A 24,824-nucleotide genomic window follows, 5' to 3' on the forward strand; every position below is an offset into this window, starting at 1 on the left:
CTTCCATCCGAGGCTTCCTGTCCCCTGCCTTTCCACAATGTCTCCAGTCACTACGACATGTTTCGTTTTGTTCAGCTTTGTCTCTCCTCAGCTACCATTTACTGTGTGCTGTGTCATACACATGTGCTGGCTTGTTTCCTTTGTGAAGCCGCCTTCATCAGATATGTGTCCCTGTACATATAAAGATTACAGGTATGTATGTTTATTAATAATTACTGGTTTACTAGAGCTTACCAGCCACCATGCCTATAGCATCCTATTTACTAGAGCCTATCAATCCCACACCTATAGCATCCTATACTTATTTGAGCTTTGTTCTATGAGACAAACATGGGTCTCATGTTGCCCATGCTAGCAGAAATTGGTATGTGGCACAGGATGGCTCTGAACTCTGGGTCATCGTGCTTCCACTTTCCAAGTGCTCTAATCAAGATGTGCACTGCCACACCCAGCTAAGCACCCCTCTCTTTATTGTCTATGATGGTATTATTCAGTGAGAGGATCGAATGTTTTCCTTTTGCTCTCACGTTTCAGAACTTTGTTGGTGTACCCATATTTTCATCCATAACCAATCCATTATAGTTAAATTACTGAAAGGGTTTTTTTTGCCTTTTGTTTTGTTTTATTTTCAATACAGTGTTTCACTGGGTAGCTTTAGTGTTTGTCCTAGAACAAGCTCTCATAGACGAGGCTGGCCTCAAACTCACAAAGATCCACCTTTATATGTTACTTGGTCTTTTCCTTTAATGTTCTTAATATTCTCTCTTTATTCTGTATGTTTTGCATTTTGATTATTATGTGGTGGGGACTTTTTTGGCCAGTCTATTTGAAGTTCTGTAAGCTTCTTGCACCTTCATAAGCATGTCCTTTTCAGGTTGGGAAAGTTTTCTTCTATAATTTTGTTTCATATATATTCTGTGTCTTTGAGCTGGTATTATTCTTCTATCCCTATTACTTAGGTTTGGTCTTTTCATGGTGTCCCAGATTTCCTGGATGTTCTGTGTTAAGAATTAGTTGGATTTAATATTTTCTTTGACCGATGAATCTATTTCCTCTATCATATCTTCAATGCCTGAGATTCTTCCATCTCTTGTATTCTGTTGGTTATGCTTGCATCTGTAGCTTCTGTTCATTTACCTGGATTTTCCATTTCCAGAATTCCCTTGGTTTGTGTTTTCTTTATTAGCTCTTTATCAATTGTCAAGTCTTGTACTGCTTCCTTCACCTGTTTGATTGGGTTTTTCTTTGGCTTTCTTGGCTTTTCTTGAGGAATTTATTGATTTCTTCCAATTTTTTGTTTGTCTTTTCCTCAGTTTCTTTAGGGTTTTTTTTCCTCTTTAAGGGACTCTATAATCTTCATAAAGTTATTTTTAAGGTCATTTTCTTCTGCTTCATCTGCGTTGGGATGTTAAGGTCTTGCTGTTGTAGAACGACTAGGTTCTGGTGGTGCCATATTGCTCTTATATTGTTCTTACACTGCCATTTACCTGTCTGGGTTTGGGATAGTTATAGGTGCAGGTGTTGTCTCTTGTGATGTCTTTGTTGGAAGGGTCTTTTGTTCCTTTATTGTTTGTTTTTTTAATTATTATTTTCTTTTGGCCTCAATGGCCAAGGGTTCTAGTGATTGGCAGGTTGTCAAGTTGAGTAGGGTCATCTTAGCTCAGGTTTGTGAGGGATTAGCTGCCTAGATCCAGCATATCATCTAGTTCTTCTGGGTGGTGTGGGCTTTGTCGTGTCTATGGGGTCTGTTCTTCCAACTAGTATAGGTTTTGCCTGTGCCTGTTCTTCCAAATGGTGTGGCTGGCACATGCGTCTATAGGGTCTGCTGATGTGGCTGGAGAGGACTGTTCACAGGAAGGATGCTGTAGGTGGGATTGGGCAACAGTGTGGATCTGTTCTTCCAACCGGTGTAGGTGGTGCTTGTTCCTCTAGGGCCTGCTGTTGTTGCAGGGGATGGTTGACCAGAGGAGGATGATAAATTCAGTGGGTTGGGGCGGCAGAGTATTATTGTAGATTACAGAGTCCAATGGGTAGTGGAAATGGTGGAACAAACTGCCCACAGTACTCTTACCTGTTGGCCAGCTCTCTGGCTTAGTCTTAAATTTTGTCCCCAACTAGAGAGTATATTGTGGAGATATTTTATTTCTGCTATAACAAATAAAGCTTTCTTGAGGATCAGAGTGTGGAGTGAGCCAGCAGTTAGTCATAGAAGCCAGGCAGTGGTGGCATGCACCTTTAATCCCAGCACATGAGATGCAGAGATGTACCGATCTCTGTAAAATCAAGGCCTCCCTGGGCTACACTAGATTGAACCAGTCTCGAAGAGAAACAGAGCCAGGAGGTGGTGGCTCATACCTTTAATCCCAGTACTTGGGAGTCACACACCTTTAATCCCAACACTAGAAGGTGAAGACAGGAGGGAATATGGCTGGGCAGAAAGAGGAATATAAGGCGGGAGGAGACAGGAACTCAGGAACTCAAGACATTCGGTTTGAGAATTTGTAGGGACAGGATCACCCCCTTTGGTCTGAGGATTCAGTAGAGGTAAGAACTAGTGACTGGCTGCTCTGCTTCTCTGATCTTTCAGCTTTCGCCCCCTAATAACTAACTCCAGGTTTTTATTATTAAGACCAATAAGAGGGGCTGGAGAGATGGCTCAGTGGTTAAGAGCATTGCCTGCTCTTCCAAAGGTCCTGAGTTCAATTCCCGGCAACCACATGGTGGCTCACAACCATCTGTAATGAAGTCTGGTGCCCTCTTCTGGCCTGCAGACATACACGCAGACAGAATATTGTACACATAATAAATAAATATTAAAAAAAAGACCAATAAGAATTTGCACTACATCATATTTTCATCATATTATTTTCCTTTCTATTACTGGGCTTAAACCAACTTGGGAAGAAAGAGATTAATGTAGTTTACAATTCCCGCATCACAGTCCATCATTAAGGGAAGTCGAGGTCAGGGACTGAAGCAAAGAGCACAGAGGAAAGCTGTTTACGGGCTTGTCCTCTACAGCTTGCTCAGCCTGAACTTTTACACAACCCAAGACCACCTGTGCAGTGTGCATGGTCCTCGCACAACATTCATCATTTTAAAGAAGAAAAAGGGGAAAAAAAGACTTGCCTATAGGCTAATCTGAGACATTTTCTCAGCTGAGGTTTCCTCTTCCCAGCTTGAGCCTAGCTTTCCTTGACAAGAAGCAAACCCAGCACACATGGTAAAGCCCGTGGATATCACGGAATTTAGGTAAACTTCTTGACTTAGATTGCCCTTGCAATCTTCTCTTATTCCCTCTGTATTAGCCTATTCAGGCTAGGGTGGAATCTTTAAAATCTCACCGTAGTCCAGGGTCTCCTCGGTCTCCAGATACCTATGAGAAGCTAAAATCTGGCAGCTACCAGTCAAAATAAGCAAAAGTGCAGGAAACCAGTCTTTTGTTTGTTTTTTTTGGGGGGGGGTGTTTTTTTTTTTTTGAGAGAGGGTTTCTTGTAGGCTTGACTGTCCTCAAACTTGCTCTGCAGACCAGGCTGGCCTCAAACTCACAAAGATCCACCTGCCTCTGCCTCTTGAGTCCTGGGATTAAAGGCATGCCCCATCACTGCCCAACTTGGAAACCAGTCTTTTAATTAACCGCTTTTCATAACCCAGCTAACAAGAAGCATCCATAATGACAAGGAGGTTTAACGCCGTGTTCTTACCTATTTGGATGGGAAACTCTGGCTATACGTTCCCAGGTAACAAACCAACCTATTTCGTGGGAAAGCGGTCTGCATGGAGGTCAGAGGTTGACTCCAGGTGTCTGCCTCAGTTGCCCCACTTTTAGTCTTGAAACAAGCTTTCTCACTACACTGGAACTCACCAATTAGCTACTCTGGCTGTTCAGCAATCCCCAGCAAGCTACCCTGTCCCTACCTTCCAACACTGAGTGTTAAACATACTCACTAGAGCAGCAAATGCATGGATGCTGGGGCTGCAGCCCTGGGTTATGCGCTTTACCAACCGAGGCACCTCCTCTAAGCCCAGACTTTCTTTTAAGGGAAGAGACATTGAGAACTAAAGTGATGCCCGAGGAATTATGACGTCATACTTAGTGTGCAAAGTGGGTATTTCCATTACCTCCAGGTGCAGGTGTTCAAACCAGAATCGTGCTTTTGACTGTGGGCATCACCTGAACTCTCTCAGCTGACATCTATTCCTGTATTCGGGACCATTCCTTTGGCCATTGTTCCAGGATAACAGGCATGCGTTAATAAAGTAGTAGGCCAGGGGTATGTAAAATGATCGAAAATCTTCTTCTGTTGAAGCCAAAAGCCAGCGAAAATAGACGAAGTGAGAGTAGCAATCGTCTCAGCCATCTGTCTGAAAGGCACCCACACCCTTAGAGAAAATTCAAAGGAGGGAGGAAAAAACTATCAAGTTTTGGGATCGTGCCCAGGACTCTTCCCTTCTAAATATAGAAACAAATCTTGAAGTCCCGGGTGCATTTGCATCAGCTGTCTGGGTCACTCCGATGATTCTTCCTGCCCACAGGTAGATTATTTCTTCTCCCTGGGCGGAGAACTCTCTTCACCTATGCTGATGCCATCCATTTGCTTCCTTTCAATTATGCAGGGATCCGGGAAAGGATGCAGCGTCCAGACCAGAGACAGAGAACCGCTTAAAGCTTTAGAATGTCTTCCAGATCCTAATGGCCTGTGGATGACATCAAGCAGAGAGTTTCGATAGTTGCCCCTCACCTTGAAAGGCAAACAGAGACAGCAGTTGATGGTTTATTTAAGTCCCTTAATTATTTACTATCAATGCAGAAAATATCCTTCGAGCTGATGAGGGAGGGGGACTTGATCGGGGGACGGGGAGGGAAATGGGAGGCGGTGGCGGGGAGGAGGCAAATATCTTTAATAAATAAATTTTTAAAAAAAGAAAAGAGGATATAGAGCATAGAATAAAGACTACAGAAGAAGGAATCCAAAAAAAAAAAAAAAGAAAGAAAATATCCTTGGAGAGTTTGACATGCAAAGGAAGGTCTTATAAAAATAGGGCAATAAGAACAAAGGCCCGCTGCCAGGATACAGTTTCCCTTTTCACAGGGACCACAAGTAGTGTCTTTCCCCAGATGCCCATGGTGATGCTGTATTGACAAATGAGCCACAGGCCAACTCCGGGAGTGATGTCAACCATCTGGCATGTGCATCTGGCTAGTGCTTAGAAGTGTCCTGAAGCACCCTGGAGGAAGTCTTTCCAGAAAGGGGCCAAAGGAGGGTGACATCATTTCAGTTTGATAATCAAATAATCACCAAGTATCTTATATACCAACGGATAAAATGGGGACTATGAGGCAGCAGATTAAGCCTCTCTATCTGCCTTCCTTATGGACTATCAAAGTACTATGGCAGGAATTGGCCCAAGTGACTGACTCTGTGCCTTAGTAACAATGTTTCTCTATCTTCATTTGGTGCAGTGATCTTGTGATGCTTATGTTTACACAGCACCGTGGGCAAATGTTTCTAATCATCACATCCACGGGGTGATGACAAAAGTTGCTTTCAGGCAAGGGAATAGTTAGGGAGACATCACTGTGTGTGGAACACATGGAAAACTATAGAGGACCTACCCCATGATGAAGAATTAGCAGTGGCGATACACTCACTGTCTCGTGTCTGAACACTTCCGAGATCCCTGTCATTTCTATGGTTAGATATTCTTGAGTTCCTAAAGAAACTATAGTCTTAAGAAGTTGTCTGACTGGATGCTTGCAAACATCTTACCCTGGCTGTTTGTGTGCCACACCCATCCATGGCTGACAGGGCACTTGGCTGTCATTTGTTTGCAATGCCAGTAACAAACGGCAGAGAAAGAATGTGTCTCTCTGATGTATTCTACACACCTATTTCTCCCAGTAAATCTACCACTAAGAAACAGTGGGCACACCAGTTGAGTTCGCCAGAGAGAAAGCAACCATCCTTGATGCTCAAATCCATAGACTGTCATGTCTTACAGTTAATGATTTCTGCTACCTGACATTTCGGGGTCAGCTGTCACAGAAAATGCTCTGTGAGATGGTGCGTCTTTCAACCCATGAATGCTGCATTGAAAGCACTGCAAAGAAAACTAGAACCACCGGTCTTCAAAATGAGACTTCTGTGATTCAGAGACATTCTGCAGCTGCCACATCTAGGACCCCACCTCCCCTGCTTCACAAAGGGTTCCATATTTCACCAGTAATAAAACTTTATTAGGAACATGTCAAATACGTTGTAAAATACAGTTACCCTTCTTCCTCTCAGCTTAAAAAAAATGCAATCAGAACTTTCAACCATGACCCAAATATCTTTAAAATGTAAAAAGACATATTTTAGGTTAGGTAACAGATACACATTTCCCCAGATAGATGTGGTAGAAGGCCATCTGTCCCGCATCTGAGTGCATTCCCCCGGAGTCACACTTCTGTTGCTCTCCCATCTTTAACAGACTACTCCGACACTGTGTTTCACAACCATGACACCAAAGCTCACGCCCAGAAGAGAGCCTGATGGAAACACGGGGCATGCTCAAACCAGACCACTTACGCAACTCTTCATTTACTGTCGCTCCAACCTTTTACTGTGACCTCCCCAACCTGAGGAGAAGCAGGGAGTCCCTGGCAGGGGCAGACTCTTGTATGGAAGAGAACTCAGAGTTCAAAACAAGGGGTGAAGGGAACAACCCAGGGTCATTTCTATGCGCTTCTCTCCATCTCAGCAACCCCAGATTTATAGAGTATTTTGTACTATAGCGACAGATTTAACCAAGCAAGAGATTGTCAAATTCTTGTTAACTCTGGAGGAGTTTATACTTTCCCCAGTGTTGCCAAGTGGAGCTCCCTTAGATTCAGGGTGACCAAGAGAAGACATTCCCCTGACTGATTAGGGGACAGAACTCTAGGTTTGGTCCTCACATATGCTTGGTTTGGATCCAATTTTCTAACAGAAATCAATTCCCATGTTGTTTTATATTTGTGACTATTTTGAGCACAGAGTTTCATGGCTCTGTGATACTTAGTTTTGCTTGAGACAGGGTTATCACATGTAGCCCAGGCTGATCTCAAGCTCACTGCAGAGCTGAGGAAGACCTGGAGCTCCTGACACTCTTGCCTCTACCTTCCAGGTGCTGGAGTTGCAGATGTGTGATGGCACACCCACTTTTGTATTTCTTGAAAGGAAAAAGCTTGCTATGGAAAGCTGGCAGGGACATTCGCATGTAGGCTGCATTTGTGTTCTCATCCTGAAATTACAAGTAATCTTCCTGCTCAAAAGTGCGTTCACTGAGAATATTCAAAAATGAAGACTTGGGTCCCATTAAAGACCTACAAAGAAGAGTATGCATTATAAAGAAGACCACTGGGGAATGGAATGTGGGAAGTGCCAATGTAGAGGAATGTTCTTAAGTCAGCCAACGATATAACATAAGCCTTGAGGAAAGACAGAATTGTCTTCATGTGGAAATTTTGCCCCAAAATTTCAACCAGGAATAGATCAATTTTTAGACATGATTCACTTTAAAAATAAAAAATGACACTTGTCATGTTGCTAATGTATAGTAGTAAAGTTTAAGAATAGCAATATGTAAGTTAAGTCGACATACATTACATAAAGTACTTGAATTAATTATATACAATCTTTGTTTACAACACAGGAATTTTCTTAGCAAAACATGATTGCTACACTGAATTCTGGAAACAGGTATACTACCTTAACTCACAAATACTCAGTGACCAAGATGGTCATTTAAAAAGAAAAATGTGTCCAACCAATAACATTACTGTGAACAGATTCCAGGTTGATAAACTCTGGAGCCCTTTCTCAAAGGAATTTGGCCAGAATTTTAAGCTGTTATCCTCCTATGAGTATCTCTGGGCAGATCAGTGTCTGTGTGAGAATGGATGGAAGGAGACTGGGAACCAGGGACACAGCTGCGGATCAGAGAGGCAGCTCGTGGGACAGTGAGAAGATGGCTTCAGTAGCAGGTATTTCCCAGCTCCATTCATAACAAAGGTATTTCCCAGCTCCATTCATAACAAAGAACACATGAGCAAAGGCTGTCTCTCTGGCCTTCCTCATGCCAGACTGCAGCTTCCTGGCTGTAGACTACCCACTGTGACTTTCCTTTTTGACTACCTCAACATGAATATTAACCTGGTTCACCCTGTAAAAGAGCAAAAGGAACTAGAGAGATGGACAGACTGTTATGTCATTGAATTTGTTTCCACACCATCTCCCAAGGAGACATTCGGAGGTGAGTGCAGACCAGCCTCATCACCCCAGGCAATGGAGGCATCCTAGGCTTCCCAGCAGAAAATGAGACATGGCGAAGTACAGTGTCTGCATCCCTTTGATGTCCTGCTCTGCATCAGTTCCACTCCCTCTCCCCTGTGCATCTTGTCTCCTGCAAACACAACTGGAGAAGGATGCTGGAGGACCATTACAGTTTGGAAAAGAAAAGGCAAGTGCCAAATTATCTCAGTTCTCTTAGGGGAAGCTGAGCCAAGTGACTGGGTATCACTCGGGTCACGCCCCCCAACTCTGGCACAACGTTCAACCCTAAGAGGGGCTCTGCACTTCTGCCCAAGTCTCCTGCCACCAACCTGCTTACCCTTGAGAGGTGCACGGAAAACAGGTTTTGCATTTGTGCATACACGTTTGTACACAACCTCGGGATTTAGCATCTCCTCCATCTTGTTTTCTGTTTTTCCTTCACTGGTCTGCCCAGAGTCCAGTTTCAGCAGTATCTTGTGGTAATCCCATATTTCAAGTCTCCTCTGCGCTGAATAGAATCTAATGTTAAGCATAACTGCTGAATGACAAAAACGATCAACCCATTCAGACAGCAGCTGCTTTATGTGCAGTGGACGCAGGAAAGAGGAAACGAAAACAGCAAACAATCCCTCACATGAGACCATGTGCTCTTTCCCTTAGGGATCCTGCCTGCTACTGTTGCCTTGCCCTCTCTTTTATTTTTCTTCTTCATTTTTCTCATCTCCTTTTCTTTGTGTCCTCGTGTTCTGCTCTGCCTTGTGTGTGTGTGTGCACATTTCTCTGTGTGTCTCTGTATGCATATCTGTGTGTGTATGTTTGTGTGTGTGTCTATGTGTCTGTATGTGAATATCTGTATGTCTCTGTCTCCTTCTCTCCTGTGCGTTCTGCCGTGTGTGTGTGTGTGCGCGCGCGCGCAAATCTATGTATACCTGTGTGAGCCTCTGTGTGCATAAATCTATGCATATCTCTGTGTGTTTGTGTATGTGTCTATGTGTGCATGTGTGTGTGTTCTTTTTGGCGAGAATATCTTATGGCACCTGCAAGAATAAGCAATACAACACATAGATTCAGATTTCTCATCTCAGCTTTCCTATCCTAAGGATGGTTTCTGTCACCGGAGGAAGGATACCTAGAGTCAAAAGAGCTGTAACTTGTGCTGGCATCATCCACAGTGGAACAGGCAGAAGTCATGAGCATAGCAGACATGGGTAGGATCTCCCTCTACCCCAGCTGACCCTGGTAAGATCATAGCCATCCACTGGCTAGCTTGGGCAAGTCTGCAGAATTTAAATACAAGTTTAAAAGACAAATCAAGATAACACTTATCAAGTCCTTGTCTATGAGCAGTTTATTGGGGGAAATCATTTGCACTGAAAAGTATTTTCAAATAATCTGTTTTTAAATTAATGCATATTTAAATAAAAGTAGAATCACAAATACCACTGGCTTCTAAGACAGTTTATATACGAATGAATGTGCAGATCAAAGCGCTCAGGTAATGATGTCTTGAAATAAAACGGATTTTTACATGTGTTACTGGTTCTTTGTCCCGGAGTTCTGACTTTGTTTAAGGTTTCTGACATACAGGAAATATTACAAATTTACATTTTCTCCATTATTTTTTTCCTCTTCCTTTCTCTTCTATTCTCAAACGTGTATTTCTATACTTAACCAAGTTAAACGTGTGCTTTATAAAATGTCATACTTGTTAGCATTGTTGGCCTCTTCTTAAGGGCGCTGTGGTAAGTCGTACCAGGTGTTTTTTCAAAAAAAATTTAAAAAGCATCAGATAACTGATTCTATTTTTAGACTTATGATGACATAATTATCCTATCAAACTTGGAGTTTTGGGACTAGCCTCATTTTTAAATAAATCTATATTTTTGAAAGAAGTTTTCTGAGCAATGTGTCCTTTTATAAACAATGAAATAAAACTATTAAACTTTTGTGCCAAATCTTGCTCTTCAACTAAATTTGAAATTTCTATATGGGCTGCAAAGGCATCTCACCAGTCATACTAACTTGTTTGGATGCCTTTATCTCTTACTATAAATACTACCTTATTCTAAATCACTTTTCATAATGCCGATTGAGCAATTAATATAAACCTGACACTTGGATCTACTTGGATCTTTGTAGTCTTACGCAATGCAATCTAGTTAGAGAGCCCATAGTCTTTGTACAAAATCACCTTTGTGATTCATCACAGGGCCCAAATGTGGTATCAAAAATAAAAGCAAAGTAAGATGCAGCCAGCCTTGTTACAAGACGGCACTTCAGCTAGGGATGATGTTGTGTTGACAGTTGCCATATTTGAGTCACAAAAGCTTGACATCTTAATTTAGCATTGTATTCCTGTTTGCCATCATTCTGAACAAAGCACTCAGAGGGCACACCAGCAAACCAGTCACTGTGAAGCTCTTAACAATATTTCCACACTACCCATGCTGTCCTCGGTTCAGAACCTTGTCTTTGCTGGCTTCACTATCATAGTCTCCCTAACTCTCATCATTCAGTCTTTGGTATTTTCTTAATACACCTTTGGCACCTAGTTTTCCCAATCTATTTTTGTCAACAACAGTTCTTTAAATGAAATACTCCATAGGACAAAAACTTCGGACCCAGGGGTCAGACGTCTCACTCAAACCTCAAGAACACGAGGAATCACTTCCAACAATGTCATAAATCTATCCAACTTGTTACCTCTTCACCCTTAGAACTTTAAAACACAGGAATTCACCTAAACATCCCCAACAAAAGCATTCTCAGATGTTTTGTTAAGTGGTAAGTGATCGACTGCTGTACAAAAATCAGTGCAATGCTTCATCCCGGCACCTTCTGTGAGCTCTTAGCAGGATGAAGAAATAACAACATGTCTAAATTCTATTATTCTCATCAACTTTCCAGGGCAGGTTTTTAAAAAAATTATCATCCTATTAAAAATGTATTTTGCCTGCCTACACTTTCCTGAGCTTCACAGCCTTTAAAAAAAAAATAAGATCATAAATAAAATTTCAACTCTAAAAGGCCCAGCACAAATGTTAATCAACCCGTAGAACTTAAAGATGATCCAATATGCAATGCTAATTTATTACATTTCATTCTTAAAGAGAAAGTCTGTTCAGATCAAATAAGAGGAATCAAGAAGGAGGAGGAGGAGGAAGAGGAGGAGGAGAAGAGGAAGAGGAAGAGAAAGAGGAGGAGGAGGAGGAGGAAGAGGAAAAAGGAGAAGGAGAAGGAGGAGGAGGAGGAGGAGAAGGAAGAAGAAGAAGAAGAAGAAGAAGAAGAAGAAGAAGAAGAAGAAGAAGAAGAAGAAGAAGAAGGTGGAGTTGTTACATTGAACAAGTAAGCTTCAGTATATACTGACCCCATCTTGAACTGCCATTCATGGTTAAAGGATACTAATGACAAATGACCATTTGGCACAGTGTTTGACAAGCCATAGAATTTCTGAAAGGATGGAACCCTCACTGTATAAATAAAATTAGATTCATTCCACCCCTAGTCCTCAGGATCACAACATTATCAATTTAATAATGATTTTATTTTGGCTAATGTTTAATAAGAGTAGGTAGAATTTAGATGGGGGAGTGACTTAATTTTAACCTCACAGGTTGACCAGAGATCAATCCCTTCCTATCTCAAAAACAATTTAAAACCCTTTTTCTTCTAATGCATCGACTCACAGATTTATGATAAAGTAGGTCTATTTTCCATTCAATGTGATGGCACTAAGGATTGTGGGTAAGAAATACCCATGGTTCTCTCCCCTCAGTTCGGCATGCATCTCATCACTGAGATCAAGTGCACTGATAATTAGTGTCTTATATTAACATCTTCACTATAAACAGTTCAGGCATTTAGAAACAAAATATCAATGAACTTAACAGTTACTTTAATTCATTTTATAAATAAGCAACTGGGAATTTTGCTCCAAGTGGTCACCAGTGTAGCCCATCCCGTAGATGGCATTCTCCGAAGTATAAGGCACAATGTGGTAGGAATGCAGCTCTTCATAGTAGAGAGACTGGGAACAGCACTCCTGTACCATAAACTTCAGCCGTTTTCTTGTATCCGAATAAGCAGTCTTATAGGGGGGAGATTCCTTAAAGTATTCATAGCTCTCTTTCTCCGTCTCTAGGTGTATCTTCCTCAGCAAATTGTTAATTAACACAGACCTTCGTAAGTAGGTTTCTGGGTCTTCAAGAAACCTGAGCTTCTCCAGGGAAAGTTTGAGGATACAGGTCCTGTCTTCGGGTAATATCAGGTGCTAGGGAGCAAACAGAGCCATTACTTTCTGCATAGAAAAACAGAAGCTGGCGCTTCATGCTTTCAATGACATTTGGGGGGCAGGAAAGAGGGGGGGGGCACTAGGAGAAAAGTAAAGCCTTACTTTTGGAAAACACCCATGGTAACCTTGATGTAAATCTTCTTCTTCTGCATATTTCCTCTTAAAGTAGGCTACTTTCGACGTTGTTAATGAATATGACGGTACTTCTCTCGGATAAGCTAAAACAAAACACAGTTGGGGAAAGGTCAGGCAGCGTTGCGACAAAGAGCTTCATCAGGTGGCGGCCATTTGTAAGCAGAAATTCTGGTGCCCCCAGAGATGGCTACCTTCTCACCAAACAGCACTGCTGTTGGCAACTGTCTTATGCTTGAAATGCCTATTGGCAGAAAAATGCCATCATTTTCCAATCCAAAATAGATGGTTGCATTTAGAGTTCTGTGTTCATCTCTTCGTCCAGCCACAGAAATCAAATTCAAGTTTAATTTCATGCTTTTTGGGCAAAAAATATACCCAAGTTTGACATTGATACACAAAATATAGTGGAAAGGGTTAAATAATTCTTCCCTCATTCTTTTTGCTAATCTTCCCAATATTCTGGGGAAGCTAACACTTCTAGAGTAATCAAAGTGACATAAAAGAGTTCTTGACCCAATTATGCCTTTAAAAATAATGGTATCATCCTTAAAATCAATCCAAACAGTTGTCCTTACACCCACAGATAATGTAGTCTTCACCCCACATCAAGGAAACTTCTTTTTGTAACAGGCCGAGACCACACAGAAAACCACAACCGATCACAACGCAGAGTTGTGGAGACCAGTCTCAAGGACACATCTACAAAATGCTCTCTCACCCAAAGTTCGGGGAACATTGAAGAAGAGAGTGGGAAAGAATAGTAAGAGTTAGAGTTTGCTCTGAGATTGTGTCTTCTAGAAACATCAGAAGCTATGAGCATAAAGTCTCACCAGCATGACCACCCAAATGAGAGCTAAACAAGGACAGACATGTCAAACTGGACAGGGAAATGTCCAAGAGACCTCAACTCTAAACAAAGAACTACAGGCAATTGAGGAAAGTAGGGGAGGTGGCTCTCCCTAGGGAAGAGAATACCAAGGTTTTGTTCAGTGCCAAATGGAATGGTCAGCTCTGAAAACATACATATGAGTAACATCATATGGACCAAACAGGTTATATATAGGAATGCACACACACACACACACACACACACACACACACACACGTATGTATATATGCTGTAACAACTGTTGAAAAGAGAGGCCCACGAATTTGAGGGAGAGCAGGAACAGTATTTGTATTTGGGAGGCTTGAAGGGAGGAAAGGGAAGTGAGAAGTGCTGTAATTAATATGCAATTTCAAAAATGAGTAACAAAAAAATTAATTAACATAAGCCTATATCTTCCGGCAAAACCATTTTATATGATTATGATTTAGCCATCATCCTGACATTTGGCATAACTGAGGTTAATCATTAGGAAACAGAAGAGAAAGGCTAGTATAATTGGCTTTAGTGTAATATGAGAAAGTAGGAACCTTTGTTTCCTCCTCGAAAATGCTACTGCAGCTGAGGATTCTGACTTTAAGGAAAAACAGTTCTCCAAGATTTCCAGAAGGGTTCCCAGGATGTACTCTAGATGGCGCTGTGACCACAGAAAGGTAGCAAAACAGGGGCTTTCAATTCAAAGCCGAGTGAGTGTAGAAAACAAACCGAGCCCTGTTTGGTACTCATTCAATCTCCAGGGTCCTAAACACACTTACAGTTTAACAATTTATTTACCCTTTACTCAGACCCTCAAATATTTGTGTTAGAATCACTCGATTCACAAAATAATGAGTATGTAAAGACATGTGGGTTAAATACATTTATACCAGGGCATTTGATGCTTTTCCTCTAAAATGTAGAGCTTTAACGAGGTTAAGTATTAAAAATACGCTCTTCAATAACCTCCTTTCTGTAGTGACTCCTTTGTCTCAGAGGCGTGCGCACATATCCTTCATACAGCCCTTCTGCAGCTGGAGGGTTCTCCTGAGCCAGCAGGGAAAGTTACAGGCCTCAGCTCAAGCATCCTAACTTCTCCCCCCTGACGCTGTGGGTTACAGAGCCAAGAAAGCCATAAGTTAGTGCCTGTTTGTCTCACTATGGAATCCAGGATTCAAAGCGCTTGTGTATGGGACCTAAAAGAGACGCTAGGTGCGACGAGGACTCGGTAGCTGAAGCGAAACACACAGTTCCTGAACTTAATAAACAAAACACAGCTTATGTAGATTCTTCACTGGTTTGAAAGGGATGGGGGAAAGAACAATACTAATCAAATAAAAGAAACGAAACCATCACCAAACCCAGGTTTCTAAGGGTTTGTCTGCTTTGTTTTTAAGAGAATGGAACCATTAGGATCGCTTTGAAAGCTAATAACTAGAGAATAAAATTTTAGTTTGTCCCATGTGATGATGCCTGTTATCATGTATGAGCACACACATGTACACATGTATGTGCCTGTGTGTGTGGTATATGTATGTGTATGTGTTCCTGTTTGTATACCTCTACATAAAGGTAGGTACACATGCAAACGGAGGTCAGAGGTCCACAAGGATTTTCTTCCACAGTTGATCTGCACATCACTTTACGTACTTGAGAAGGGCTGTCTCACTCAGCCTGGATTCACAAACTGGCTGAAGCCCTAGGGACCCTCTTGCCCTCACCATCTCAGTATTCAGATTACAGGGCCTTGCCACAGCCTGGCTTTTACATGAGGGCTTGGGATCCAAACTCAGGTCTTCATGTGTACACAGCAAGTACTTTACATGCTGAGCCATTCCTGTTCCCAGTCCCTAGTCCTACTTTGATGTTGTTGTTTTGGGGTTTTCTGTTTTGTTTTGTTTTTCGAGACAGGGTTCCTCTGTAGCTTTGGAGCCTGTCCTGGAACTAGCTCTTGTAGACCAGGCTGGCCTCGAACACACAGAGATCCGCCTGCCTCTGCCTCTGCCTCCTGAGTGCTGGGATTAAAGGCATGTGCCACCATCACGGCCCAGCTTTATTAGCCGTCTAACTGGTTGATGTAATAGCGGTTCTCAAATGTTAGCACACATGAAAATCCCCTGCAGGATTTTCATAAACTGCATGCTGAGCCCTGCTGCTCTGCCTTTTCATTGGGTCTGGATGAGAAAATGTGCACTTTTACCCCTTTTCCCAGTGAGATCCACGCTGGCTTGCCTGGGCCACATTTTGAGAACCTAAGTGTCACAGCACAGGGCAACTGAACTAGTAGGTAAAGAAAGTTGATTTCAGCCAATCAACTGGGAGCCAAGCGAAGGGTTTGATTGTGGCTATTGCTTCCCTTTATTAGCTTGGGTCCTTTTTTTCTTTTCATCATGAACACAGCCAGCTCACATTTTAATTACACAGGAAAGAATGAATTCCATATTGAACAGGACTCCCTGGGTTCACCTTAAGAGGCTTTAATGCCTGTTACCAGCATTGGTGCTTAGGTAGGTTACGATTTCTCTTGGTGAGAGCTAGCGAATTACTCTGGTGAAGGGGAGAGTGAGGAAAGACTTGGAGATAAGAAGCTCAACTTTGCTATAAGCAACCTTGTTTCCATCTATATAGTGTCCCTCAATAAACACTGGCTTCATCACCTTAAGTATGGAGCATTTGCAGCAAGTTAAAAGGCCCTTGGTAACACAGTGGAGGACAAATTTTAGCTTGGAGAAGGACGTGTTAAACTTACTGTTCTGCTTCCCTCTCCCAAAAGATCCTTCAAGGAGGCTATTTCAACCTAAAAAAATTGTATGTGTGTGTATATATGCATACACATATATATAATGAATTCATACTCATAATATATATTGCTCTATATACAATATAATGAATTCATTCTCTCTCTCTCTCTCTCTCTCTCTCTCTCTCTCTCTCTCTCTCTGTGTGTGTGTGTGTGTGTGTGTGTGTATGTTCATTCTAAGGATTCTGGATGGCCGTATTCTAGAAATTAGCCTAAACTACAGAATGCACCAGCACTTGGAAATCCAGAGTAAACATTCCGAGGTCTAGACCCGAGGCAGCTCCTCCTAGGCAGGGCTCTTAGTCACTCGGTTTATTGTTCTTGGGGAAACACTCCCACTGCTGGCTGCTGAACCTCTGAGCAGCTTTCACAGCTGCTGTTGGCTTGGCAAGCCCCTCCACGCTAGCTGCCTGGCTCTTTGCAATGTTTTCCACATCACTTTTTGCAAGATGGTTTTAGCCACTTTGAGGCTAAAGTATGTAGCAAACGTAAGTTGCTACATCTGTTTACTTGCTGGATTAAAACTCCAAAGCTTCGGAGCTGGCAGCTATGCTATTGATCATGCTGGTCAGCCTCATCAGAGCTCAGATGAAGAAACCACCTCCCAGAAGAGACTCTAGTTGACAGCCAGTTGTGTGGCTAAGAGTTGGTCTGGAAGTGGGGGAAGGCATAGGTTGATCTACAGCTCTAGAGCTTCTCGGTTGCGGGACTTTAAACAAATTACCTAAACTCGTTACAAATATCATTTGCAGGGTTAGAAATACACTGGCTCCTGCAGTTATGCAAAGTAACATCACACCTAATATATGGTAACCCCACATCAAGTCATAATAATAAGTGCCAATAGACCGAGACCAGTCACAGGAAAGCCAGGCCACCCCCACCCCACTAGCTCAGACCTAAAGCTCATTGCCACCGCCAAGAACTCAGAGGGGATAGCTATTGGTTGAAAGCTTCCAAGAAGCTAGCTCAGAGAGTCAATATGAAAGACATTATACAAATCCCACAACCTCTCTGAGAACATTTCTGGTGTGTTACTATTTGTCGTGCATTTGGGGCTAAGGAAATGTGAACTATCTACCAAACGTTTAGCTAATCTCCTGGATGACTCATAAGTGCTGATCTGAATGCCCAAAGATGTTCACTTGCTGTGACTGAGTAGACAGGAATAAATGCACTTATGTCCCTGCAACCAAAAAGCTTGTAATTCACCTAAAAACGCAAAGAATAAACAAGAGCAACGTGACTAGATGCCTTTAGAGTCGGCATTCAGAGTTTACAAATTATAAAACTGGATTGAGCTGAGCTGGAATTTATTTCTGAAGTGAAACAGCTAATGCTGGTTTGAACATAAAAATTACTTCTAATACTGTACCCTCTGGGTCACACAAAATGTCTGTGCCAGGCTCCATGCATATATGTGTAAGAACGTAAGAGCTCAAGCAAGTAACACAGCAAAAGTCACAGACCAGACTGGCCCCCACCGGTCATTAGAGTTCTGGCAGGGCAATTCATATATATGTCTTTAAATAAATGCTTCAAATCTGATTACAAACGATTGCTTCCTTATTGCTCTGCATTCGCCTCCAGGCAACTGGGATCCTGTTAGCATTCAAGTGATTTCATTTGGTAGGAGGCCCAGGGACAGTACATTAAGGCAACATCATCAGCAAATTAATTTATAAACACTTTGAAAGGGCAGACAACAGTAAAAGAACACCCAACTAAGTAATTTATTTTTTTTTTCTTTAAGTCAAAGGAGAAACCGAAGAAAGAGCAATGAGCTTCGCTGGACCCACAGCCCACGCCTATCACAGACAAAGCACCGCCTTATCAGGTCTCCTTTTGTGATGTTAGCCCGGCCATGGCCTTTGAAAGTATAAGTGTTCTGTTTGTCTAAACCAGGCTCAGCTGAGAGGAAAACTATCAGAGATGATGGTTTTCATTCTAAAGGCCAAAAATCCTTTTGTTTGGGATTATCTAATCTAGGCCTGGTTTGTAACTTGGTGGTAGGGCAGTCACCGCGCATGCACAGGATTTGGGTTCAATCCTCAATGTAACCAGAGAAACACCAAACAGAAACAACAACAACAACAAACAACAAAGAGAATTATCTCATCTGACCCTGTTAGCTATAGTTTGTGGTCTTGCTGCGTGGTTTACAGCATTCCACCATGACAAATTTCACATCTGTCATTTGTTTCCTGTCTTCCGGGTGTAACCTGAAAGAGCCTGAGGTCTTTTTCATGGGTGGGTGGGGGGGCAACAACTTCCAACTCACCGACGTGTTTGTCATTCAGCTGGGGTCTTCTATGTCTGTCACACACACTCAGTTTCGGCTCAATCACTGTGAGGTATCACGATTGCCATGACCCCTTTTCAAAACATGAATATGTAGCCTACTCAGAAGCATCATGTTATATGTAGGACATTTGTGCCCTCACTGGTGTGAAGCACGGGTTACATAAAACATTCATGAGTGTGTTCATGAAGGCAGATGGGAACAAAGTCCAAGTCTAAATTGGCTTGCTGTCCGTGGACAGATAGCTTTGTTGATATCTAGCAGTACTCCATCAGCTATCTTCACTCTGTCAATACCCCTGCAAGCACCCAGCACCTTTCTAGATGATTTGATGCTTTCTGCATGATATGATGCTCTATGGTAGCAGAGTTCGGTGTCAATGTTTAGCTCTGAATCAATGGAACAATCTGTTTCTTCAGATTTGTCATCCATTCCAAGCACAATATTGATTTTATTGGTGGTTTCAGATTACCAACAAGTTGCAGATTCTGGAAGGCTTCCTTAGGAACTTCCAGAGAGACTGATAGCCAGTGATGTCTCAAGATAGCAGCAGCACTTTCTGGCCTGAGAGTCCTGGTCCCCTGGCATAGTTCCAAGCACAGAAGGAGACTACTGAACGGAGCATTAGCAGTCCCACAAACCTATCTTGTTTTGCTGATTACTGAACCGGAGAAAATGCCATTAAATAAGAGGTGACCAGCCAGGCAATAAGGAAGTTAGGCTGCACCTCAGCCCACTACTCCAATAAGTTGGTCAATGGCAATGACAGAGGCCAAAAGTCATGAGCTTTGAGAGTACATCTTGTGATGTATCACCTTCTGGGGAATGGTGCCCCCCATTCCCTGCATCCTTCACCTAAGAATGTGAGACTGACAGAAAATTGGCCACACATCTACATTTCTTGATATGGTTTCCAAAAATTATCTCACTAATAATGTCTAGAGAGAGAGTCTAACTCTCGTGGGTACCGAGGGCCTGTGCTCAGGGAGGAGTCTAGATCCCTGACCTATGCACAATAGAGGCCTTTTAGATAGTCCTAACCAGTATCATGGGGCTGGAGAGATAGCTTACCAGTTAAGAAAACTGACTACTATTCCAAAAGTCCTGAGTTCAATTCTCAGCAACCACATGGTGGCTCACAACATCTGTAATGAGATCTGGTGCCCTCTTGAGGAAGAGACCTGGTCAGTTATCCTCATCCACTTTGACCATGAAACCCAAAATGGACAAATTCAACAGAACCGCCATATATGGGCTTCCCATGCATGCTTCAGCATTGCCAGGGCATAAATTTCATTTCATTTTCAACCAGTCTCACCCACAGGCTCTTTTGTTTGTATATCATCCATTACCACATCTTATTTAAGTGTGTCAACAAAATCCTCCCAAGGCCAGGTTTGCCTCAGTTGTCCAAGAAGAACTGTGTAAAACTCAGAATCACCACTTGCTTCTCTACGAGCCCTTGCTCTGGTGTTGAGATGTTCTGCCTTCCACTCCCGTGGTGTCAGTTTTGAGTTCCCATCTAGAGATTCTCTAGCAAGAAAATTATATTCGGCAGTGGGGTGCCCTCCTTCTACAGGCATGGGGCATCCTTAAAATACATTGTGCTCAAGCTCAGACAAGCATCTTCTGAAGCCACTGACTGTATTACCTAGACATGACAAGTAGCAGAGAGAGAACTAGGCCTTTGGACTCCTGATTCCCACTTCTCTTGGGAAGCATCCCCAACCTTTTCAGATCCTGACCTACCCCTTTGGATAGGTACCTGCGGTCTCACAGACCTCTGATACAGCCCTGCAGAGCGGCCAGTTTCAAATCTGCGCCTCTTCTCCATCCACTCACTAGTATTTAGAAGTCTCCTATCTCTCCATTAGGAAGACTTTCTCTTTCTTCTCTAGTCAAGAATATAAAAGTGACTGGCGTAAAAATTTAAAATAATTGTATTAGACTAAATGAGGGAAATAATGTACTAGAATTATTTGAATAAACAACTTATTGTTAATGTAAGTTAAAAATATATTTTTTACTGTAAATTCAATATAAATAAAGAGAGTTGACAAGATTGGCTTCTTCAGTCCCCTAGGTTCAATATAAAGGCAGGTTTTTCTTCCTTTGTTTCATGCTGAAAGTTTGGTCAGTTCACACCTGCCTCCATTTCTGAGAATGCTATTTTTCATATATATATATATATATATATATATATATATAGTTTCATATTTATGTTGTCATGTAGGTTTCAGAAGCACACACTGCTCTGGAAGACAATCTATACTGGCTATGTATTGACTGCCAAGCATGCTTGGGACCTGAAAGTCTTTCCTGTTGAAGCTGAGTCGTGAGCAGAGAGCCCAGACATGGAAGACTTGATGGAGATTTTAAAGACTCCACTGTGTTTCAAGGCATCTTCGAAGCCTTACAGGAGACATACATCAGAACATGAATGTTGGTGTGCACCTAAAAACTTCCTGACCGAGTGAGCAGCTGGAAACGGGAGGCTGCAATTAGCTCTCGGTTCCAGCCCTAGGCTGTTTGATCTCAGCTTGGTCCAATCTAAGCTTCATATCTCAAACACACACACACACACACACACACACACACACACTCCTTATAACCCAAAGTGTGGGCGTGTGGATGGCAGCTACACCGAGAAAGGTACCTAGCGCCTTCAACACCAATGTATTCTTGGGTGGATTCACTGTAACTGGGGAAGCCACCAATGTTTCTAGGATTAAGTGTCTGCTCTCATGACACCATTTATTTTTTTATTCATTTAGGACTAATTGCTATGACATCAGCAGACATGTTCACCGAAATCTACACAGTACATATTCTGCATATTACACTTTCATGATAGAAATTAAGACAAAAACTTGAATAGCACTTTGACTTTGCGATTGTGACACTGGTCTCAATGGACAAGAGTGTCATTGCTAGACATCAGAGGACACAGAGGTTTTAAACTTCTCTGTATATCGCATAAGAAATGATACATATGTATAATACAAGTATAAATTACAAGACTAATGCATATACATGAACCAATCATTGTGGCTGCTTTGTTCACACACTCCTGAGAATGGGACCACACACCAAACGCTTACACAGCCCCTGGAAGACTGCAGTGAATCTCATCTGTCTCCATGGATTTGTTCCTCACAATAAACAATGGCAATTATCATCAAAGAAGAGAGAAGCCTGGGTGGTACTAAGAGGTAATGAACTCTGAAGTTTGGGGGTGGTTCATATATGGTAACCTTATCCTAATATTATTAAACTACAGCGATTTCCATAAACGACCATATAAATGAATGATTTCAAAGTCTCATGACATTCCTAAAGCCACATAAAATCAGAAAGAATTTGTGAATGGGAATCTGAATAGATTCTTGCCAATCACCCATCTCTATGGAGGTTCATCTTTCTGAGTTTACCATTTGCTGGGCTAGTCACCTCTGGCAGGGTACTGCACAGAGATAGCTTAGTACACCACGATCCACAATGCTAAGAAGCTGAACATTCGCTTAGATATCAAATGCAGTCTCATAATTGAGAAGAAAGCAGGCAATTCTCTTGGTCTCTATCGTAAGTCTTCATGTAAACTGGCATTCCAAAGGAGCCCACAATCTCCTATGGCAACTTGAAGAATTCTTTCACCCCAGACCCACACTGCCAGTGTGCTCAGACATTTTCGGGGATCCAAGTTCCCTCCCTTGGCCCGCCCAAATCACAGGGGTCTAAGAGAGGAACATCTGACAGCCCACAAATGTCCTCTTTACAGAAAACCTTTATTGACTTCAGCCCAGCCACGGCCTGTATAAACAGCCCCTTTCTATTGATCCTGTGAGTTGCCACGATGCTACATTAGCATTTATTTCTCTGGATACATATTTAAACAGTAACTTCTCTTCAGCCGGTGATTACCTGGTAATGCTGACTCAGTCCGAACAGTGTATGTCTAGAACAGCCTCAGAAGATTTGGTGAGCACCCCCCTTGGCACATGGGGCATGTCTCACAGCCTCGGGCTCATGAACGGTGACCGGAGATCTTGAAACAAGGAGACATACTGGCATAAGTCACCTCTACCGAATCAGGGATGCAGAGACATGAATTAGTTATCAGGGCAGGAGATGGCGTGAGGGGGCTGGGGACTGGGGGAGGGGGACTGAGATGTTTGAGGTGGGGGTTGATCTGGAATCTGGGTTAGATAGAATGATAAGCCTTCAAACACACAATCACTTAAGTTTGAGAAGGAGTAGGGTCACCTCCCCCCTAAGAGATTTGGAAAGTACCCAATAACTTATCACACCAGTTGTTTACTGGTGATTATTTGGGGAAGATTGATATTTAAAAATCACAGCCAGCTCTTGTCCGATTTCAGGCTGTTGCTCGCTCCAAACATCACAAAGCAATTAACTCGAACCACAGTAACTGGTCTTTCTCTGGTTTAGTGACTGTTTCTGGCAAGGTTCGAAGTAGCCAGACGCTGCTACACGTCTGAAAGATAGTTTTCAGCAAAGGGTTCCGTTTAACCACACCTAGTCTGCATGGCTGTGTGCTCATGGATCTCATCATCTTCTATATTTAGAGAGACGGGCTTTCCAAGGGAAGACGGGCATCCAATAAGGACGATCTCATCTAGAGAGGTGAGTTACTATGGTTACTGCTCAGGAGGCTGAGGACCCGTGAACGGCTGCTCCTGGCCAGATGGACCCTTTCCAGATGAGGACCTAAAACAGAAGCCTGCTCTCCAAACGTGTTGACTGAGCCTACTCCGTGTCGTTTTGTCCATAAGCACAGGCTGCCTTTGGGCGCTCGCTGCCTCCAGCTCTCCAGCCTCAGGCAGCCAAGCAAAGCAAAATCAAAGGGGGTGGAAAACTTCTGAGCACTAACCGAACAGTAGTGAGCCGAGGGGGAGTCTTATTATCCAATCCTGGGATTTAAAAATCAAATCAAGTTATCCGGGACCAGTGGCTGGTCACTTTTCAATGGCTGGGGGCGGGGTGGGATCCGAGGCCAAGTCCCTAGCCACCTATGCTAGGGAACGCGTCTTCTCTGGGCCTCGGGGTCAGACGCCTAGGCTGGAGGGGTCCTGGCATACATTACGATGGGTCCACTCACCCGAAGACTGCGTGTGCAACTGTTTCGCAGCTCCTGTTTTTCGCGAAGGTGTCACTCTTCGGACGGGCTCTGACAGCGACAGTGGTGGCAGCGGCGGCAGCGACTGCAGCTCGGCGGGGCGGCCGGCTCCTGCAGGTCGGTCCCTCCTTCTCTGAAGCGCTTCTAGCTCGGGCTCAGAACGCAAGGCGGGCGCGCGGCTTTTCTAGGCGCGCATTGGACCAAAGGGAGCAGATGTTATCCGGTTGCTAGGAGCGTTGCTAGGAGGCGATGACGCCCCTCCACCGCTCCCAGCAACTTTCCTGAACGGCTCGAGCACCAGAGGGGGCTGCTGAGAACTAGTCTGGGAGCTTATACCTGAAGTGGAGGCTGGGACAGAAGGGTCTAGCCACGCGCCACTGACTTAGACCCAGAAAGCTAGCAACGCAGGAGAGTCACGGGCTTGAGCGTTGAGAGGAGCCTCGCGTCCCAAGAAACGGTCACTCACTGGAGGCTAGATGGGTGTCCCCATGGAAATTGAATTTAGGGACAGTGGTGGAACAGCACTTAAAGGTGTGTGAGCTGCGCTGAGCTGTGTGGGATCCTTTGGCTCTGGGACTGTCTCCAACTGCGTTCTTGTTTCTCTAAGCAGGTTTGAGCAGTTGACGACGGATTTGGAAGAGGGAAATATTAATCCATGAAACTCAATCCCAAGTCTAATTCCTTTGGGTACCCGGTATGGCTGTCTCCTGACAACATGTCAGGAGATTTGGGGATGGTAGCACAGAGTAGGGGAGGGGTTTTCCATGGTCTAAAATACTTCATTCAAGTAGACTTTACTTAGATCTGAGAGAGGAAAATAAACTCTTCAATTAACATGAAATTTTCTGTAAAAAAAAGTAATCGCAGAACAGATATGAAATTGGAAGAAAGATGTAGGGGTTTCCAAGGTAGTGGTCCAGGGAGTGGAGAATGGACATGATCAAACTGCATTGTAAATCTATATTAAATTCTTAAGAGACAAAACGCATATTTCTAAATG

The 24,824-nt window shown here is 43.0% G+C and overlaps 1 long non-coding RNA gene across 1 annotated transcript; it reads right to left on the reverse strand.

The window, feature by feature from the left end:
- Nucleotides 1-9,627: 9,627 nt before the first annotated feature.
- LOC121452422 lies at nucleotides 9,628-23,985 on the reverse strand. Its single transcript, XR_005974850.1, has 4 exons — nucleotides 23,807-23,985; nucleotides 22,609-22,732; nucleotides 12,691-12,806; nucleotides 9,628-12,567 (listed from the first exon to the last, which is right to left on the reverse strand). It is a non-coding gene; the product is annotated as an uncharacterized LOC121452422 (long non-coding RNA).
- Nucleotides 23,986-24,824: the final 839 nt, after the last annotated feature.

The sequence above is a fragment of the Microtus oregoni genome, unplaced genomic scaffold (genome assembly GCF_018167655.1).
Source record: "Microtus oregoni isolate MIOR12 unplaced genomic scaffold, Mior012 000009F_ref0000495, whole genome shotgun sequence".
Lineage (NCBI taxonomy): Eukaryota > Metazoa > Chordata > Mammalia > Rodentia > Cricetidae > Microtus > Microtus oregoni.